This window comes from Pelobates fuscus, chromosome 2, assembly GCF_036172605.1.
Source record: "Pelobates fuscus isolate aPelFus1 chromosome 2, aPelFus1.pri, whole genome shotgun sequence".
In the NCBI taxonomy this organism is placed as follows: Eukaryota; Metazoa; Chordata; class Amphibia; order Anura; family Pelobatidae; genus Pelobates; species Pelobates fuscus.
The window spans coordinates 438787731-438808372 of record NC_086318.1 but is presented as its reverse complement, the minus strand read 5'-3'; positions in this window follow the sequence as shown (position 1 = coordinate 438808372).

Genomic DNA, 20642 nt, shown 5'->3' with positions numbered 1-20642 from the left:
ATGAGATCATCAAAAGTGATTCCATACCCATGAAGATGTCATTTAAGGCAAGTCTGAAAGCTGGTGGTGAATATATGTATAATATATAAAATCCTAGCAGCCCAGGAACAGGCATTCAGCACCAGATTAATAGGAGTAGAACACATCAGACACAAGAGGCACGATCAAGCCGCTGAGCTATCACACAGGGTAGTTGTCTAGTTGAGAATGACATGTTCAGTTCCAGACAGACAGGCAAGTAGGGGCCAACCCAACAGTGTGGTGGTAGACCAGGAACAGAAGACTGCAGTGGTGGTGGATGTCGCAATACCCAGTGACCGTAACATCATGAAGGACTGGAAGAAGATCTAGAAAGGATGTGGACAGTGAAGGCAGTAGTAGTCACAGTTGTGATAGAAACACAGATTTTAGGTGGGATATGTGTATAAAGCCCTGCTTACATGTGCAGTCAGCGGATAAGTTCTATCCAGGAGCACGGTGGTCTGTCAAACTTCATGACAGTCCAATAAAATATCCCAAATACCAAGCTAATCCCTAGGAAAGTCCCTATTTCTCTGATTATTTAATACTGTTTTGTGTACACTAGTGTAATTTAGTGATGAAGTACAGAGACCTTTATTTTCCTTTGACTAGTTTATCTGCCAAAACAAAACTCAGTTGTAGACTGTAATATTTAGAAAACATGCATCTCATTAAAATAAAAACAAATCACACAATCTATTACCAATCTATTGACAGACAGCTCTATCACCTTCTGGGGTACTTACATAATTCAGAATAATCCTGGTGGTTACTTTGCAACTGGGTGTCTGGTTCTGTGGGGTGCAGGAGAAGGGAAGTTATAATAACCTGAACCTGTCCCTCCGAGTTGCCACCATCTTCGTCCACTTCAGTTCTTGGTGCTTCATCTGACCGAAGCTGGCATCTGTGGTGAGCTCTCGTGCATGCACAAGAGTACAACACTGAAGTCTATGGAAGATTATCTGAAACTCAGCTGTCACTAGCAACAGCTGGGAGCTTGACAAATCTTGACACAAGGTAGCTCCGCCTTTTTGTCAATTTTGTCAAGCGTAGGAAAAATACTAAGGCCAAGTAGTCCCTGCATCGCATGACCCATGAATAAATAAACTGCTTCCCACAATGCATCAGGATAGACTTTACATTCTTATAAAATCTGATAAAAATAGAACTGTTCTCACCTACACAATGTTTTAGCATTTTTTCATATGACGCTCCATTTTCTTTCAATGTATATTAGAGCAATATAGAAAGCCGACATCACAATTCAGATCAGTCTTGGCACAGCCATGGCGCACAGAACAAAAGAGAATCACTGAGGGAGATTTATTGAAAAGATTCTTCCATTATTTGAATCATATTTAGTAAAGTGATCAAAAAGGTGATGAAAAGATTGATACATTTGTTTTGTTGTCTAACAAATTACGTATATTTAAAAATGACGGTAGGGCAGAAAACGACAGATGACAAATCTGACAGATTTAATGTGTTGCGTTGAAAATTTACGGTCAAATTAGAGCAAGATGGAGGGCTTTAGGGGGTCTGCAATTTCCCTTCAAAAATCAGACACAAAACAAGCTTGTTGCAATTTATTTACAAACGAGCAGGACGATCATATTTTACATTTGTCTAATGTATTGCTTAAAGAATTTCTAATTAAAGGAGTATTTTCTGTGTAAGAGTTATATATTTTGTTATTATTATTGGTATTTATATAGCACCAACTTATTCCGCGGCGCTGTACAATATTATATATGCTCTAATTTGGAGTTTGACAGACAGTGATGGAGTTACAGTACAATAGCTAGACTCCCACAGATGGGAAAACCTTGAGTAAGCTGGACTAGAGAATTAACCAATAGAATAGAGATTTCAAAGCCTCACACCTTTGGGTAGGATCTGGTCTTTGTAATAAGGAATATTATTTTAAGATGCGTCTGACGGAGCCTCAGTCCAGGTTCTGGAATAGAAGAACGTGGCAAATGTGTGGCTCCTATCGTCCATTTAAGATTTTTCATGGCCCAACATATGGTGATACATTTATAGAGGCAAAAAAGAAAATAACAGATTAATACTTTGAAGTCAACCTGCAGTAATAACAGTGTCTATCACGCTCACATAGACCTCATCCCTCGATCTGGAGCTGGATAGACATGGGGGTACTTTAGGTGGATGGCCCCAGACAGGAGAGCAGGAATAATTTCTCATTTTTGAATGTAGGTTTGTTAAACCTAGACACCATCAAAAGCACAATATACGCTTAATAAAAGAGAGTAGATGGAAAGTATAACATACTGGCGCTTATTATAAAGTGCAAAGAGATAGCATGCAGTATATGCAGTGCAGCTAGTTAAAGGGACACTATAGTCACCTGAACAACTTTAGCTTAATGAAGCAGTTTTGGTGTATAGAACATGCCCCTGCAGCCTCACTGCTCAATCCTCTGCCATTTAGGAGTTAAATCACTTTGTTTATGAACCCTAGTCACACCTCCCTGCATGTGACTTGCACAGCCTTCCATAAACACTTCCTGTAAAGAGAGCCCTATTTAGGCTTTCTTTATTGCAAGTTCTGTTTAATTAAGATGTTCTTATCCCCTGCTATGTTAATAGCTTGCTAGACCCTGCAAGAGCCTCCTGTATGTGATTAAAGTTCAATTTAGAGATTGAGATACAATTATTTAAGGTAAATTACATCTGTTTGAAAGTGAAACCAGTTTTTTTTTCATGCAGGCTCTGTCAATCATAGCCAGGGGAGGTGTGGCTAGGGCTGCATAAACAGAAACAAAGTGATTTAACTCCTAAATGACAGTGAATTGAGCGGTGAAATTGCAGGGGAATGATCTATACACTAAAACTGCTTTATTTAGCTAAAGTAATTTAGGTGACTATAGTGTTCCTTTAACAACGTGAAGTCAGTCACAAAAAAATCCACAAGATGTAGACATACAAGGATAAAAAAAACTGAACAGCGCACTCAAAAACTCCAAATAAGAGTATATCACACTGAGCCAGTACCATATACAGGCTCTGGAAAATGTGAGTGTAATACTTCCTATTTTTGCTGTTTTAACCCATTACACGCCAACTTGGAACTGCTGTATTGCCCTATGAGATTGTTTGTTTTATCTTTTTAGCCACCATACAGAACTCTCTGAAAAGGGTATATTTATATATCTTGTTTGATGACACACGTCGCGATTTGTGGTACACTGTCACAGACCAAATTGTTTTTGAGTGCGCTGTTCATTTTTTTATACTTATATCTAATAAAAAGACAGTGTTCAGGCGTGGCCGACCGCCGAGCAGCATGGCAGCATAGGAAACTGCTCCGGCACCCGGGCTCCTAAAATCCGATGACATCGTCTCCCAGACACCTAAAAACCAGCAAAAAACACAGGATGGCGAGCCTAAAGGGAAAGAAGAACTCCCAGAAAGCTGAAAAATTGAATTTTTTCGCCAACAAGAACGCACATAGCCCAGAGATCGACCGCGGCCCAATCCAAGATGGCGCCGACGGACAACGGGCGGGAAGCGCTCCAAACATGGGCCCCTCGCATACGACCCAGGATAACATAACCAAAGCATACCTGGATGAGGCAATGGCAGCCATGGCCGAAAAGCTGATACAAACCTGGCAATCCTCCATAGGACAACTCCGTAAGGAAGTTCACGACATCGGCAACAGAACTGCGCATGTGGAAACTAAGCTGAGCGAATATGCCACAGCACACAATGATATGGCAGATCATGTCACAAGGCTGGAGCAAAAAATTGAAACGATGGAAGCACGCATGGCGGATGCTGAAGACCGATCGAGGAGAAATAACCTCAGACTAAGAGGAATCCCAGAGAGTGTCCTGCCGACTGATCTACAAGCCTATGCACAGGGCCTACTAAAGGCATACGCTCCGGACATACCCGCAGATATGTTCCTACTAGATAGGATTCATAGGGTGCCCAAACCACGAAACCTACCTGATTCCGTCCCACGAGATGTCCTAATGAGGGCGCATTATTTCCACATAAAAGAGGCAGTGATGCGAGCCAGCAGAAACCGCACGGAACCACCTGCGACCTACACAAAAGTCAAGATCCTGGCGGACTTATCGGCGGCAACACTCAGGCGCAGAAGAGAATTCCACCCGGTGACTGAGGAGCTGCGTCGTGCAGGGATCAAGTACCGCTGGGGATACCCTACTAAACTACTAATTACCAAGAATGGCGAACTTTAAGCGATCACCACACCAGACGAAGGCACCCGATTGCTAAAAGAATGGGGGCTCCCTTCAAACCCCTCAACGACTCCAGCGGGCCCAACAGGACGCCTAGTACCAGAATGGCGTCAAACCCCTGAAAGATCCAAATCGCCATGAACTACTCAGAGGACTAGGCCGCTAAGGCCGTACCCAGGGACACGTGAGATGTCATTATATCCTGTTTTGTTTGTTTATTAAGTGTTTATTAAGTGCTAGTTAAGTTAAAATGTGTTAAATTGCTTTGATTAAGCAAACTACTTATTACATAACCAAGCTCCAACATATATGCTTTCCCAGGGCGGGTGGGCGGAGGGCCCTCATAAGCGACAATCAGACTGACCCAGAGTAACAGGGGGGGACTTTTACAACACACAATACTGATAGAACAAGAACAGACTAATTAGAGGGATTCGTTCACCTCACTGGTAATAGTGACGTAACTATTTAAAACGATCCGTGAGGGCAGTCCGAGGGGCTACATATAGAAAATCTGTTCAATGCATGCACAATGACAAAAAATGTTATATGTATATGTATATTGTAAAGGTGACCAATATGCACGCATCAGATATCCCTGCCGGGCTGCCATCCCATTACCAACACGCTCTTAAAAGCTACGTTACGCAAACTATACACTAGAGTAATATGGCGCAGAGAGAGTTTACTGGGTTAATGGCGGGACTTATGACGGAAACAAGGAAGGTACATGGAAAATTGCCCCACAAAACACCCTGTATGAGGCAAAACCAAACTCCCCCTGAGTCCACCCACCCACCAGCGCAAAAGCAATATGAGTAAAACAAACCCACTACGGAAATATAAATCTGTGGAGACAAGATTAACATACTTTACAAAAAAGAGCCTAACGGCCACACTAATAAAGACGCCGATCAAGCGTCCTTCCCCCGTGGCACAAAGCCACAAAGCCATGACCCACGTTCGGGTCCATTTGTATATACTTTGGTTTTTACCCTCCCTCCCCTCTACCCTGTATGAATCCCCTGCTCCCAGGCTTAACAACATACTTATGCAGGAGTATACTGAGCAACCACAGCTCACTCAATATCACCATGTATGTAATGCAGATACGCAAACAAACACCTTCCATCATCCACCCATTATATGAACATATACTCACACAACTGTAGGGGACTAAACACCCCACACAAAAGACGCATGATGCTGGAAGAGGCAAAAACAATCAAAGCGGACATTGTATGCTTACAGGAGACCCACTTTGTCACCTCAAGGGTGCCTAACTTCGACCTACGAAACTACCCTCACCAATTCCATGCAACCCATTCCTCCAAGTCGAGAGGAGCCTCAATCCTCCTCCATTCCTCATTAACTGTTGAAACATGACAAGTAATTAGGGACAAACAAGGTAGATATGTGATAATACACTGCCTCATAAATGATTTACAATACGTTATAGCAAGCTTTTATGCCCCCAATGTACACCAACGGAATTTTATTCATAAGGTGCTCTCTGCACTTCCTCCTAACCAAAATGCCCCGATTATAATGTGTGGGGATCTCAACCACCCCCTCGACCCACATATGGACACCACGCTGTTACCCACGACACCACGATCTAAGGCACTTAAAACACAAAGCAAAGCGATCAATAAACTATTGGGGGACTATGGTCTTTATGACTCATGGAGGACATGTCACCCATCCGAGAAAATGTTCCCCTTCTATTCAGCAGTACACAAATCATATTCAAGGATAGACTTCATATTCATCTCAGGCACACTGATCCCCAAGATGGCACATAGTGAGATTAGAGATATAACATGGTCGGACCACGGCCCAATCACACTAAGATTGACTGAGGAATACCCACACAGAGGACGGCCACCGTGGAGGCTAAACGACTCACTTTTAAAGGACAAAACATTCTCCAATACAATGACAGAAGCATTGTCAACGTACTTCCACATAAATGACACACCAGACGTCCAACCGACCACTGTGTGGCAAGCCCACAAGGCAGTCATCAGAGGGCTCTTTATCAGTAGAGCCTCCTATCTACATAAAAAAACACAACAGGAACACTTACACCTGCTGCGAACCCTGAGGGATACCACAGCGGCGAATATAGCAACACCCTCACCACAACACGCAAAATTAATCCAAGCCACCACATCAAGCATCAATCACATGGCAATCTCCAAAACAGCGCACATTCTCCACATACTCGCAAGGAAATAAAGCAGGCAAACACCTAGCGAACATGCTACGCCAAAAACAATCCAATGCCAAAATTCCATTTCTACTCACACCCCACGGATCTAAGATCCACAATCCACAAGAAATCAATGATACTATGGCAGACTATTATCACACACTATACAACCTCAAAGAAGACCCTAGTCTACATCAACCCACACCTCAGGACATTCAGAACTTCCTACAACTGACCTCACTGCCAACTCTGTCAGAACAACAAATACATATAATACAACACCCAGTCACACGAGAAGAAATACAGAAAGCTATACACTCACTCCCACAGGGCAAGTCACCGGGACCTGACGGCCTCACAAATGCCTATTACAAGACGATGACAAATGTCCTAACCCCATACCTAGAAAAAACCTTCAACAATATCATCACAACAGGCCAAATGCCCCAAGACATGCTTATGGCGCACGTGGCCACGCTACCCAAACCGGGCAAACCCCCCAATAAAAGTCAAAACCTAAGGCCAATCTCCCTGCTCAATACAGATATTAAATTATTGGCTAAGATCTTCTCAAACAGACTGTCAGGCATCATCCCAACCCTAATACATGACGACCAAGTAGGTTTCGTTAACGGCAGACAGGGAGCAGACGGAACCCGGAAAATACTGGACCTATTACAGAGGAGACGTGGAGGGGGGGCCCAGTGTGTTATGCTATCATTAGACGCTGAGAAAGCCTTCGATAGGTTGCACTGGCCCTTCCTCCAAGCTGTTTTGCTCAAATATGGTTTTCCGGAAACCTTCCTGAGACTGGTGGGAGCTTTGTACTCTAAGCCAACGGCGAAGGTCACAAACGGAGGCTTTAACTCAAAACAATTCCATATCACGAACGGGTCGCGACAAGGCTGCCCATTGTCGCCTCTCCTCTACATACTCTCACTAGAACCTCTTACACAACTCATTAGAGACGACCCGAATATTCACGGCATCACTAGCCCAGGGAAAGAACATAAACTCACGCTTTTCGCAGACGACATCCTTCTAACGCTAGAGCAACCACACATATCCCTACCCAACTTTCACCGTATACTAACCCAATATAGCAAATGCTCTTACTATAAACTCAATATGAATAAGACACAAGCGATGGGAATGAACATACCGGCAGTAGATCTAGAGAGACTGCGCACATCCTTTAAATACGACTGGCGCAACGACTACCTAAAGTTCCTAGGAATTAACATTACCCCAAATCTAGCATCCCTCTACAAATTAAACTACCAGAAACAATTGACTGAAATAAAAAACTTGCTGCTAAGCTGGAAAAACAAATTCATATCCTGGACAGGGAAAATAGCTGCAATTAAAATGATAATAGTACCCAAATTGCAATACCTATTTAGAACACTACCCATAAAACTACCATCTAGATTTCTACAAGAGGCACAACAACTACTCCTAAACTTTATATGGAACAAACGGAGAGCAAGAGTAGCAAAAAGCACATTATACATGCCACGCAAACAAGGGGGAATGGGAGTACCCAACCTAGAAAGTTACTACAAGGCGGCAATCCTAAGCCCCATATTGGCAGCCTGCCACCGGAACCAACCAACCCAGTGGATGACCCTAGAGGCGCAATCTGCTGATAACATACCCCTCAACATATTAGCATGGCTTCCCCGACACAAGAGACCAGACATGGCCAAACTACTCCCAACCACAGCCCTTACCTTATCAACATGGGACAAATACTGCCGCAAACTGGGCTGGTCACATAAAATATCGCCCGCCACACCCATAAAAGCACTTCCCCATGTGATATCAAACTTCAACTATGCCCTATGGCACCGACATGGTGTGACACACCTACACCAGTTGCTCCAAGGAAACACACTTAGACACTTCGAGGATCTATCATCCTCATACAAGCTGCCACGGATGGCTTCCTTCTCCTATAGGCAGTTACAATCCTGGCTCAACAAACAAGTCTTGACAATAAATGATAATGTACAGGGGCCACAGCTGACGATAGTAGAGAAAATATGCTCACGTCTCTCAACCCCCAAAAAACTGATATCTGAACTATATCACACAATGCACCCCCCAAAAGACCACGCAAAACTCTCATTTATCGCAGCGTGGGAGAGGGAATTTGAATATACCCTTAGTGCGAAACAATGGGAGGAGATCCTTCTAGCACATCCCTCGCTCTCCAAATGTACATCCTATATGGAACTATCCCGAAAAATCCTATACCGATGGTATCTGGTGCCTACACGTCTAAAATTATCATACCCACAAGCCTCAGACCTCTGCTGGAGGTGTCAACAACACAAAGGCACAATGCTCCACATTTGGTGGAAATGTCCTTCACTAACAACATTCTGGGACAATATAGCTACCATTATTCAGGATAGCACAAAAATACTGCTACCTCGCACACCTGAATTGTACCTCCTCCAGCTCTTTCCAAAGGGTATCCTACGTAAGCACAAATACCTAATATACCACATACTTCTGGCTGCACTAACAGTCATCAGTAGAAACTGGAAATCTACCACACAACTCCAAATATCTGAATGTATCCAAACAATAAACATGACTAAACGTTACGAACTCGCAACACGCTGTTCAGAAAACACAAAACAACAAACTTGGTCACAGGCCTGGGAAATCTGGCACAATTACATAGACAATAAAAGTCACCCCCAAATGAGCGACAGTGGTAAAAAACTACGGATCGACACCTGTGCCCCTTCAATCGTGAACCTGTAAACTAATGTACCCATCTGAACGATTGTGAGCTTTGACTTAAAACAGGTTGCGACAAAATTCGCACCATATGTATAAGAAGAACTAAAACTCCTGAAAAAGAATTACCAGCAGCCAACCACCTGGGAGACCTAACTCCTCCACCCCTCCCTTTCCTTTTCCCTCTCTCTTCTTTTAAGCTTCCCCAACTACCCCAAGTTATCCCCAGTTAACTCTCCTTAGGGATGCACCAGACATTAAATTCTCGAACATTATACGTAGAAAATGTCCAACCGTCGGTGCACCTTATGAGGCCGAACAAGGGCTCCTCAAGCCTTTGAGAAACCCACATAAGCGGATACACATACTGTAATCACTAACCGACTATTAATGTGTTGTACTTAATTACCTTGTGAAGGTTATTAGATGAGATGTATGTGAATTATAAAATGTCAACCAACACCCCATATCCCCCTTTCTCTTCTGTACCCCAAAAATTCAATAAAAATTGTCAATGATAATCAAGTCAATAAAAAAAAAGTGGTAATTAAAAAAAAAAAAAGACAGTGTTCACCTATCTGTCTTGTGCTAGCTAACCCATGGCGTAAAATCAGTAATAACATATACATTAGATTTTAAGGCAAGCTCAGAGCTACAGAAACAAAACCTTCAGGGAAATATCCACCCCTGGAAAATAAAAGATTTTAATCACATATTAGTGAGGTTTTGGTGAGCGGACAATCGACGTGCAATCATATCAGCCAAACATCTCACTTAATTTGCGTTGCAACAACAATACCCCTAACCGTGTCCGTGCGTCCAACATTTCCAAAATTGTTTCATATGACAAGATGTGGTTTTTGTGCTTTTAGCCAGGAATTTACTGTTTTACGTTCAAAGACTACGGCCCTAAAATTTGTTAAAGGATACTGTTATCGGTCATATTATGTTTTGTGACGATTGTTTACTTTTCATTAGAATTTGACTATTTTATACATTCCAATGTTATCTATTGAACCGGAAACCAGCCACAATTAAATTAGGTCCCTCAATAACTGCGAATGTGCTTGGTTGATGCCAAGTACATTGCGAGCAGAGATTTCTGTATCGCGCATTAAATAAAACACAAGATACGCTGCTCAGAGATTCCTCTTGACCATTAGGATACGTCTTTATCTTCTCGTTTGTCCGGCTTTAGAAAATTTGCTTGGTATTTGCAGTGTGTTAAAAGAAAGTTTTAACAAAGGATTCAAATGCCCATGTCCTTTAATGTTATAAAATAATCTGTTTTAAAGTAATGATGGAATGCTTTATTTGCTATTGTTTCTGTCATTGGTTAAAATACAGTGCTGAGTAATCTGGGATAAAGTGTTCTCTGCATAAAATAGAATTTATAATCCTAAGGAGCATGGATAAAGCTTTAAGGTGCTGCCAAAATATATTCATTTACTGAGCAAATTGAAGGAAAGAATAATGTGTCATCTGTCGTGCAAAGCAGTGATTCATTGCCGCCTCAGTTTAGTAAGTCTCTGTGTGTATAGACAGGAAGACCACCAAAAATAGCTAAACTCTAAACATGGCTTGTCTACTTTTTCAAATGCTATGCCATTATGGGGGTAATTCTCATTCCTGGGCTACCACACCGTCTCATAGGTAACATTACCAATCTGGCAAATTTCAATTTGAAAATGGAATGTTCTATATTTGACCCTGTAACTTTCCAAAACACCATAAAACCTGTTAATGGGGGGTACTGTTGTACTCGTGAGACATCACTGATTACAAAATGATATATAATAAGTGTGGGTGCATATAATTTGAAAGAGGGGAACTACGGGTGAACAGACATATAGCGCAAATTCCAGTTTTTGTTTATGTTTTGTTTTGATCAGAACGTGCACTATTGACTCCGTCCTGAAGGGGTTAACTTCTTGCGATCCAGCGATGTCCCCGCGCTGTGATTGCCGGTGAGAGCCCTGGCGGATGCCTCCATCTGACTTCCTGGTTCCGTCTCTGTGAGCCGCAGAGGCTCATGGGGCGGAACTGGCCGGGTAATTCAAATGCAAAAAAATGGTACCGCTTTTGGTACAAAATTCCTGCCATAATCATACCGCCAGGGAGGTTAAGGAAATCTGAGAGTGCAGCCAACTATTTCAATTGCCTGGATACTGGAGCCCTGGTGATGCAACAGTGTGTGTGTGTGTGTATATGTATATGTATATGTATATGTATATATTATTGATACATTTCTTCTTATAATTCAAAATATTAGTTATTTTAGGGTAATTAAATTATACAGTAAAGCATACTCACACACAGACACAGACAATCTTACTGATGCACACAAATAGGCTCATTGACAGACAATCTCAATGACACACACAGGCAAGGTTACTGGCACACACACAAATTTAGTACAGACAAACTCTGATACACACACAAGCTTACTACAGACAAGCTCACTGTCACACAAACACGCTCACTACAGACAAGCTCACTGATGCACACACACTCTCCCTACATACAAGCCCATTGACACACACATGCTCCCTACAGAAGAGCTCACTAACACAGATTCACTACAGACAAGCTCACTGACACACACATGGTCACTACAGACAAGCTCACGATCACACTCATGCTTACTACAGACAAGCTCATTGTACACACATGCTCACCACAGACAGGCTCCGACACACCCATGCTCCTTACAGACAAGCTCACTAACACACACACACACATATGATACCTACAGACAAGCTCACTAACACACACACATGATACCTACAGATAAGCTCACTAACACACACACATATGATACCTACAGACAAGCTCACTGACACACATACAAGCTCCCTCACTAGCAGGCACATACACACACAGGCTCCCTCACTAGCAGGCACACACACACACAGGCTCCCTCACTAGCAGGCACATACACACACACACAGGCTCCCTCACTAGCAGATGCGTGCACACACACACACACACAGTCACTGACACCGAGGCAAACATCCACACATACAGAGACAGGCAGACAGCCACACACACACACACACACACAGTCAGACAGCCACACACACACAGTCAAACAGCCACACACACACTCACAGGCAGACAGTCACACAGTCATGCACAGACAGTCACGCACAGACAGTCACGCACAGGCACACTGACCTGCTTCTTAACTCCTGCTTGGAGCTCCTGGAGGCTTGTTGTTGGGGAAGCAGGGATTCCTTCCTGCTTCCCATGCTGCAGTTAGCAAGGCCCCCCGCCGCACACTAAGCCCCGCCACAATTTTTTTTTTTATCATCCTGGCCAGCTATGTGTGAGATTTACCGGCCGCCTGGCTCTCCCAGCTCCCATGGGGTCCTGTGCGGCCGCACAGCTCACACATGGCCGGCCGGGATCAAAGGAGCCTGAGCAAGGATTAGGGCTGTCAGCCCAGCCCTAGGTGCCACGGCACACCGGGAAATTTCCCGGTATCCCGGTTGGCAGCTATGAGTTACGGAGTGGAACATTTACTTGTAGCATTAGGTGTTTGTATCTAGAGCAGAGGTTCCCAACCCAGTCCTCAAGTACCCCCTAGCGGTCCAGGATTTAGGGATTACCCAGTTGTGTCTAAGGTGTTTGTTTTTTGTTTTTAAAAAACACTTTAGAAATAATAGGGGGCTACCCAAATCCTGCACTGGTAGGGGGTACTTGAGGACTGGGTTGGGAGCCCCTGATCTAGAGGGACGTGCAATGTAGGAAACAGTACCTGCATGTGTGAAGGAGAGTGAGCATGTAAAGAAGTGAGTGCGCATGTAAAGAAGTGAGTGCCTGCATGTGTGAGGGAGAGTGAGCATGTAAAGGAGTGAGTGCCTGCATGTGTGAGGGAGAGTGAGCATGTAAAGAAGTGAGTGCCTGCATGTATGAGCATGTAAAGGAGTGAGTGCCTGCATGTGTGAGGGAGAGTGAGGATGTAAAGAAGTGAGTGCCTGCATGTGTGAGGGAGAGTGAGGAAGTAAAGAAGTGAGTGCCTGCATGTGTGAGGGAGAGTGAGCATGTAAAGAAGTGAGTGCCTACATGTGTGAGGGAGAGTGAGCATGTAAAGAAGTGAGTGCCTGCATGTGTGAGGGAGAGTGAGGAAGTAAAGAAGTGAGTGCCTGCATGTGTGAGGGAGAGTGAGCATGTAAAGAAGTGGGTACCTGCATGTGTGAGGGAGAGTGAGCATGTAAAGAAGTGAGTGCCTGCATGTGTGAGGGAGAGGGAGCATTTAAGGGAAGGGATGGCATGCTTGCATGAGTATGAGTGGACATGTAGAGAATGAGTGTATGAGCGCTTGAATACGAGTTTTTGAATACTTTGTGAAAGTTCCAAAGTACCCTGAAATTTCTTATTTATATTTACACGATGAGACTCATTCATATCTCTCTTCCATTATAAACCACAAAACAGTAAACTATAAAAATATTTAACCAATTCCCTCTACTATCCACTTGATATTTTTGTCCTTGTGGTCACCATAAAAATCTGGAAGCTATTCTGCTCTGTTGGGAGCCTTTCTCTATATTTCACATTAATATACTTCTTGCTACACCAATTCAATTGTATTAATGATAATTAGACAAAACAGCAAATAATCCCCTAAATGGTCATAAGGAACATAGAGATGTACAGCACTGGGGGGTAGGAGCCTGCTGTGCATCAGAGCAGTCGCACTTCTCATGTGCTTCGTGTACACTTGTCCAAAAGGAACTGATTTTGGGTGATTTTCGATGTTTGTCGGTGCTATAACCAACACCATGTTCCGCAAAACCATGGGACGCAGAAATACAAATACCAGAGCAGATAAAGGCCCCTCGGGCCGAGATATCTAGGATTTGTTTCAGAGCTGTATGAAATGTACAGTAACATAGAAACATACAGTAACAGTTAGAAATATACATATTGATGGCTATTAATTGGAGCAGAATGTTTTCATGGTTATTTCCGATAATTAAACCATGTTGGGATTATTGGGAACACATAACTCTCCGGGTTATGACGTTCACTAATTAAACTCAAACTACAAAATGTAGGTTCCAACAGCCAGGCTGTGATTATCGTATTAGAGCTGGACCGATTTTTAAGATCAGATGAGATTTGTGCCTTTTTAGAAATGTGGTTTCTGCTCTGTCCCAATTTGCTGTTTAGTGAACAATCCCAGCAGTGATTTTGGCCCTGAAGCTATTTTTGCTGAGCGTGCTTTGGGAATAAATTGAAGCGCCTTCTTTAAATTCTACGCGATGGAAATTGTTCTAGAAAGGGACCGTTTGATCTGTCATCTGGCTCTTCATTTAAGACATTTTTAAAATGCTCTGTTTATCACCTGCCTTGATGTGGTGAGGATAACGAGCTGCCTGGACAGATCATTAACAGCGGACACATGGATGGAGCTCGTTACTCTCGCATCACGCTATAACAGTCTGAGGCGTGAAGGCCATGCTGAAAGGGTTAACGTGTTAAAAAACAAACAGAAAATCTTTAAGTGATAAGACAAGTGGATTAAAACCCTGCGAAGACTATAATACACTTTCAGCCGGCAGAGTTAGTGAATTCTTACTGCTTTCCTAGAGATACAATGCAAATTCGTTCACAGTTAGAAAGCTTTTCCGTTTTCAACTAAATGTGCAGAACTGAGCAGGACATTTTCATTTATCATTTTTGAAGCCCAGTTTGACGATTCTTGGCCTAAAATTTGCAAACTGTGCTTGTATATATTCCCCACAATTTCCAGTCTAGTGACCAAACCTCACAGGGTGAGAATGTAAAATCAAAGTACAACTGCTAGACTAGAACCTGAATTACGGCGCAGCCAAACCACACAATGCCGGGCATGTTTGGTTCTAGGTTGTGATACTGAATTCCTACCGTGGCGCCAAAAAACATGATTGATGGCTTGACGACAGTCACTAAATGTTGATTTCACTCACAGTTAAAGTGAGACACAGAACATTTCTCAGGACACCTGAATTTCATCCGAATGATTGGCCCATTTTCGCGCCCTTCTTTGTTTCCTCTGATTTGATTCCTAAATCAGAATCTTACGTCTAAAGTTCTGCTGATCCAAACCCACATTCGGACTAAATTCAAGTGTTCAAGAAAAATGTTCTGTTTTAAGAAAATATGTTTTTTTCAAGGTGAATTTTCTCTCCATGCGCAAGCCTACTTCCATTTTTTATTTGAATTAATATGCAAAAAGCCTGCTCTAATTACTCTGCAATTCAGTGATCATGTTCTTAAGTCCTATCTAGCACAGACTATGTCCTTTAACTATAAAACACACTGATTTCATTGTGGCCTGGGATTCAATAAAGTGAGGCACAGATTTCACATATCGGAGATGACGAGACACAGATCTCAAAAAAACATGGCAAAGAATTTAGATGGCAAGGCACAGATCTCAGATATTAACACACAGGGCTTACTGGACTGGGCACAGATCTCAGATATTGGCACACAGGGCTTACAGGACTGGGCACATATCTCAGACATTGGCACACAGGGCTTACAGGACTGGGCACAGATCTCAGATATTAAAACACAGGGCTTACAGGACTGGGCACAGATCTCAGATATTAAAACACAGGGCTTACAGGACTGGGCACAGATCTCAGATATTAAAACACAGGGCTTACAGGACTGGGCACAGATCTCAGATATTAAAACACGGCTTACAGGACTGGGCACAGATCTCAGATATTGGCACACAGGGCTTACAGGACTGGGCACAGATCTCAGATATTGACACACAGGGCTTACAGGACTGGGCACAGATCTCAGATATTGACACACAGGGCTTACAGGACTGGGCACAGATCTCAGATATTGACACACAGGGCTTACAGGACTGGGCACAGATCTCAGATATTGACACACAGGGCTTACAGGACTGGGCACAGATCTCAGATATTGGCACACAGGGCTTACAGGACTAGGCACAGATCTCAGATATTGGCACACAGGGCTTACAGGACTGGGCACAGATCTCAGATATTGACACACAGGGTTTATAGGACTGGGTACAGATCTCAGATATTGACACACAAGGTTTATAGGACTAGGCACATATCTCAGATATTGGCACACAGGGCTTACAGGACTGGGCACAGATCTCAGATGTCGGCACACAGGGCTTACAGGACTGGGCACAGATCTCAGACATTGACACACAGGGTTTACAGGACTGGGCACAGATCTCAGATATTGACACACAGGGCTTACAGGACTGGGCACAGATCTCAGATATTGACACACAGGGCTTACAGGACTGGGCACAGATCTCAGATATTGGCACACAGGGCTTACAGGACTAGGCACAGATCTCAGATATTGGCACAGATCTCAGACATTGGCACACAGGGCTTACAGGACTGGGCACAGATCTCAGATGTCGGCACACAGGGCTTACAGGACTGGGCACAGATCTCAGATGTCGGCACACAGGGCTTACAGGACTGGGCACAGATCTCAGATATTGGCACACAGGGCTTACAGGACTGGGCACAGATCTCAGATATTGGCACACAGGGCTTACAGGACTAGGCACAGATCTCAGACATTGGCACACAGGGCTTAGAGGACTAGGCACAGATCTCAGATATTGACACACAGGGCTTACAGGACTGGGCACAGATCTCAGATATTGACACACAGGGCTTACAGGACTGGGCACAGATCTCAGATATTGGCACACAGGGCTTACATGACTGGGCACAGATCTCAGATATTGACACACGGGGCTTACAGGACTGGGCACAGATCTCAGATATTGACACACAGGGCTTACAGGACTGGGCACAGATCTCAGATATTGGCACACAGGGCTTACAGGACTGGGCACAGATCTCAGATATTGGCACACAGGGTTTATAGGACTGGGTACAGATCTCAGATATTGACACACAAGGTTTATAGGACTGGGCACAGATCTCAGATATTGGCACACAGGGCTTACAGGACTGGGCACAGATCTCAGATATTGGCACACAAGGCTTACAGGACTGGGCACAGATCTCAGATATTGACACACATGGTTTACAGGACTGGGCACAGATCACAGATATTGGCACACAGGGCTTACAGGACTGGGCACAGATCTCAGATATTGGCACACAGGGTTTATAGGACTGGGCACAGATCTCAGATATTGGCACACAGGGCTTACAGGACTGGGCACAGATCTCAGATATTGGCACACAAGGCTTACAGGACTGGGCACAGATCTCAGATATTGACACACAAGGCTTACAGGACTGGGCACAGATCTCAGATATTGACACACAGGGCTTACAGGACTGGGCACAGATCTCAGATATCGGCACACAGGGCTTACAGGACTGGGCACAGATCTCAGATGGCAGACAACTCGACCAAGAGAGACCTGTGTATTAAACTATACTCGTTCCATGGTCTAATTTAATGGATAACCTGGCAAAGTTTCTCTTCTGAATTCTGCCCCTTATCTCCCCATACCTATTGAAGTTTGTTCCCCATTTTCTAAATACACAGGTTCTAAAACACGCAAGTTGTTTCCATGGATTTTTTTCCAGTTCGATTCCATCCCTGGGTGTGCTGGAGACATGGTGCCCTTCGTACATGAAACTGTGTGTGCGTTGCCTACCCACGTAGTTCTAACCACATTTTCTACCTTAGTGAAAATATATTTCCACCCTTTCACGGTTCACTACGAGCTCTATCCAAGACTTTCAGCATTTTCTTAGATTTTATAAGCTCGTATTCCAACATCAATTGCCAAGAGCATGTCTGCAACATTTTAAAATATTGTACTTTGTGTCAACCTAACCTTTTCTGCCTTTTTAACTGATGCCACATCTCCAAAACACTATCCCCATAGCAAACCTACATAGAGTCCGCTTTGTGGATCTCTCCTGGTTTTTATATTTCTTAAATTATTAATATTTTTTTAAAGTGACACTGCCCAAATACAAACCTACTTTAAAAAAAAAAAAAAAAAAAAAAAAAAAAAGTTTATTAGATATACCCGAAATGAATACATGGATGATGTAATTATGTATTTTTTCATTGGGGGTATATGTAAAATTAGCTTGTTAAAGCTGAAGATCTCGTCTAAAGCTTTTGCAAGCCCTTCTCTTCTATTCCCACCTAGACTTTCTGTGGCTGTCCAATCACAGACTTCCCAATACAGCTCAATGAGGAGCCTTAGCAAGGCAGGTGCTCTGGGCAATTGCTGTCTGTTGAGTTTATCTCCACTGAGCTAAACAAACCAGGAATTAACAAGATCTGCTGTCTGATTGACAGCTGGGGCGTGGGGAGGAGGGGTGGAACAAGACTGATTTATAAAACTGCAGGTTCTATTGGAATTTACACTTTTTCTAAAATAAAAAAGTGGGCACACTATTCACACACAAAGCATTTCAGCAAACTAAAGTGCTTTAGGTGTTTGGAGTCTTCCTTTAAGCAGATTTAAGACACACAGCATAATATATCAGATTAGACTAACTTAACAAATCAGAGTGTATATAATATAAAGATAGTAATCAGAATGCGTAAAGGGATACTCCACTGCCCAAATACAAGATAAATAAAAATCACTGTTTAGCAGATATATCCCAAATGAAAACTTGCATTAATTTAATTATGCATTTTTGAGTTAGATCTAAAAACAACTGCAGATCTCTGGCCTGTTGCCTTTGCAAGCCTTCCCCTTCTAACCCCGCCCAGACTTTCTGTGGCTGTCCAATCACAGACTTCCTAATGCAGCTCAATGAGAAGTCTTTCCAAGGCAGGATTTCTTGGCAATTGCTGCCTTTGAGTTAAAGGACCACTATAGTGCCAGGAAAACAAACTTGTGTTCCTGGCACTATAGGGTTATTAGGTTAGGTTAAAACCCCTTCAGCCACTTACCTTAATCCCTCCGCGCTGGTGACCTCTCCTCCTCCTGCCGATGTCAGCGCTGAATGCGCATGCATGGCAAGAGCCGGCGCGCATTCAGCACTTACCTTTCTCCAGCGCCGGATTCCCTTGGCGCTGGGGATCCCTCTGCCCCGATCCGCCTCTCAGCTCAATGCTTTCCTATGGACGTCCAGCGTCTTCGCACTGTGATTTTCACAGTGAGTATCGCGGAAACGGCCTCTAGTGGCTGTCAGTGAGACAGCCACTAGAGGCTGGATTAACCCTATTGTAAACATAGCAGATTCTCTGAAACTGCTGTTTTCAGCTGCAGGGTTAAAAACTAGAGGGTCCTGGCACCCAGACCACTTCATTGAGCTGAAGTGGTCTGGGTGCCTATAGTGGTCCTTTAAGTGCAAATAAGCTAACCAAACCAGGAAGTATCAGGAGCTGTTGTCTGCTTGAAATGCCAGGGGAGGGTAACCAGTATAATTTATGAAAGTATATATTTCTATTGAAATCAGCACTTTTTCAAAAATAAAAAAAAAGAGGACACTTTCTTCACCCATAAAGCTTTTCAGCAACCTAAAGTGCTTTAGGGGTCTTGAATGTCCCTTTAAGAATATTTTCATCTTAAAATGGCGAGGGTAAAAATAATTTGCATCCAATAGAACTAAAAACTTGTGTAAATATTTACTTATTTATACCGAATTCATGAAGCTTGCAGTGATTCAGTGAGGTGTTTAGATTCCATATATGTATGTGGACATCTTACAAGCTTTAGAAGGTTGGTGGGAGCTTCCGTAGATCCCCAGTTTGTATTATAGCGCAAGTCTATATTCCTATGTTCAGAATTGCAATCATTGGCTGGCAGGATCGATATGTGGCTCTGCGTTTCTACAGAATTCAGATGAACGCCACAACCAGCCATAATGGACACTCGACACATGGCTGGACCAGGTAAGAGAGCAAACTACAAAACGGGGCCAGGTTTATCCTTGCACCATAAGCACTACAGTGGCTATATTGGTTATGATGCTTGGAGTAACCCTTTAACCCCTTAAGGACACATGACATGTGTGACATGTCATGATTCCCTTTTATTCCAGAAGTTTGGTCCTTAAGGGGTTAAGTATGTGGAGACTGACAGCTGTTAAATTAACATGAAAAATAAAAATATAATCGCCTATGGTGACCAATAAGACTCCCATATAACTATTGGGGGATTTTACCCTCCCGCTTCCCTCACCCAACATGCTGCCGGTGGGATATATCTACTAAGAGCAGAATTATAGTGGGCATCGCAGTACAATGCTGGAACTGAAAAGAATTCATTGTTGTTTCCCCACAGCTATTGATTAACCTCATGGGATACCCCTGGTGTAGTTGGATTACAGGCCTTCTGATACTCTGCTAGTCTTAGACAAATCATGACTAATTCACTAGACCGAATCTTGAATAATGACTTAATAAACTGTGATCCTCCAGGAGTACGAGAGGCACAATGCGTCCACCAACTCAGAC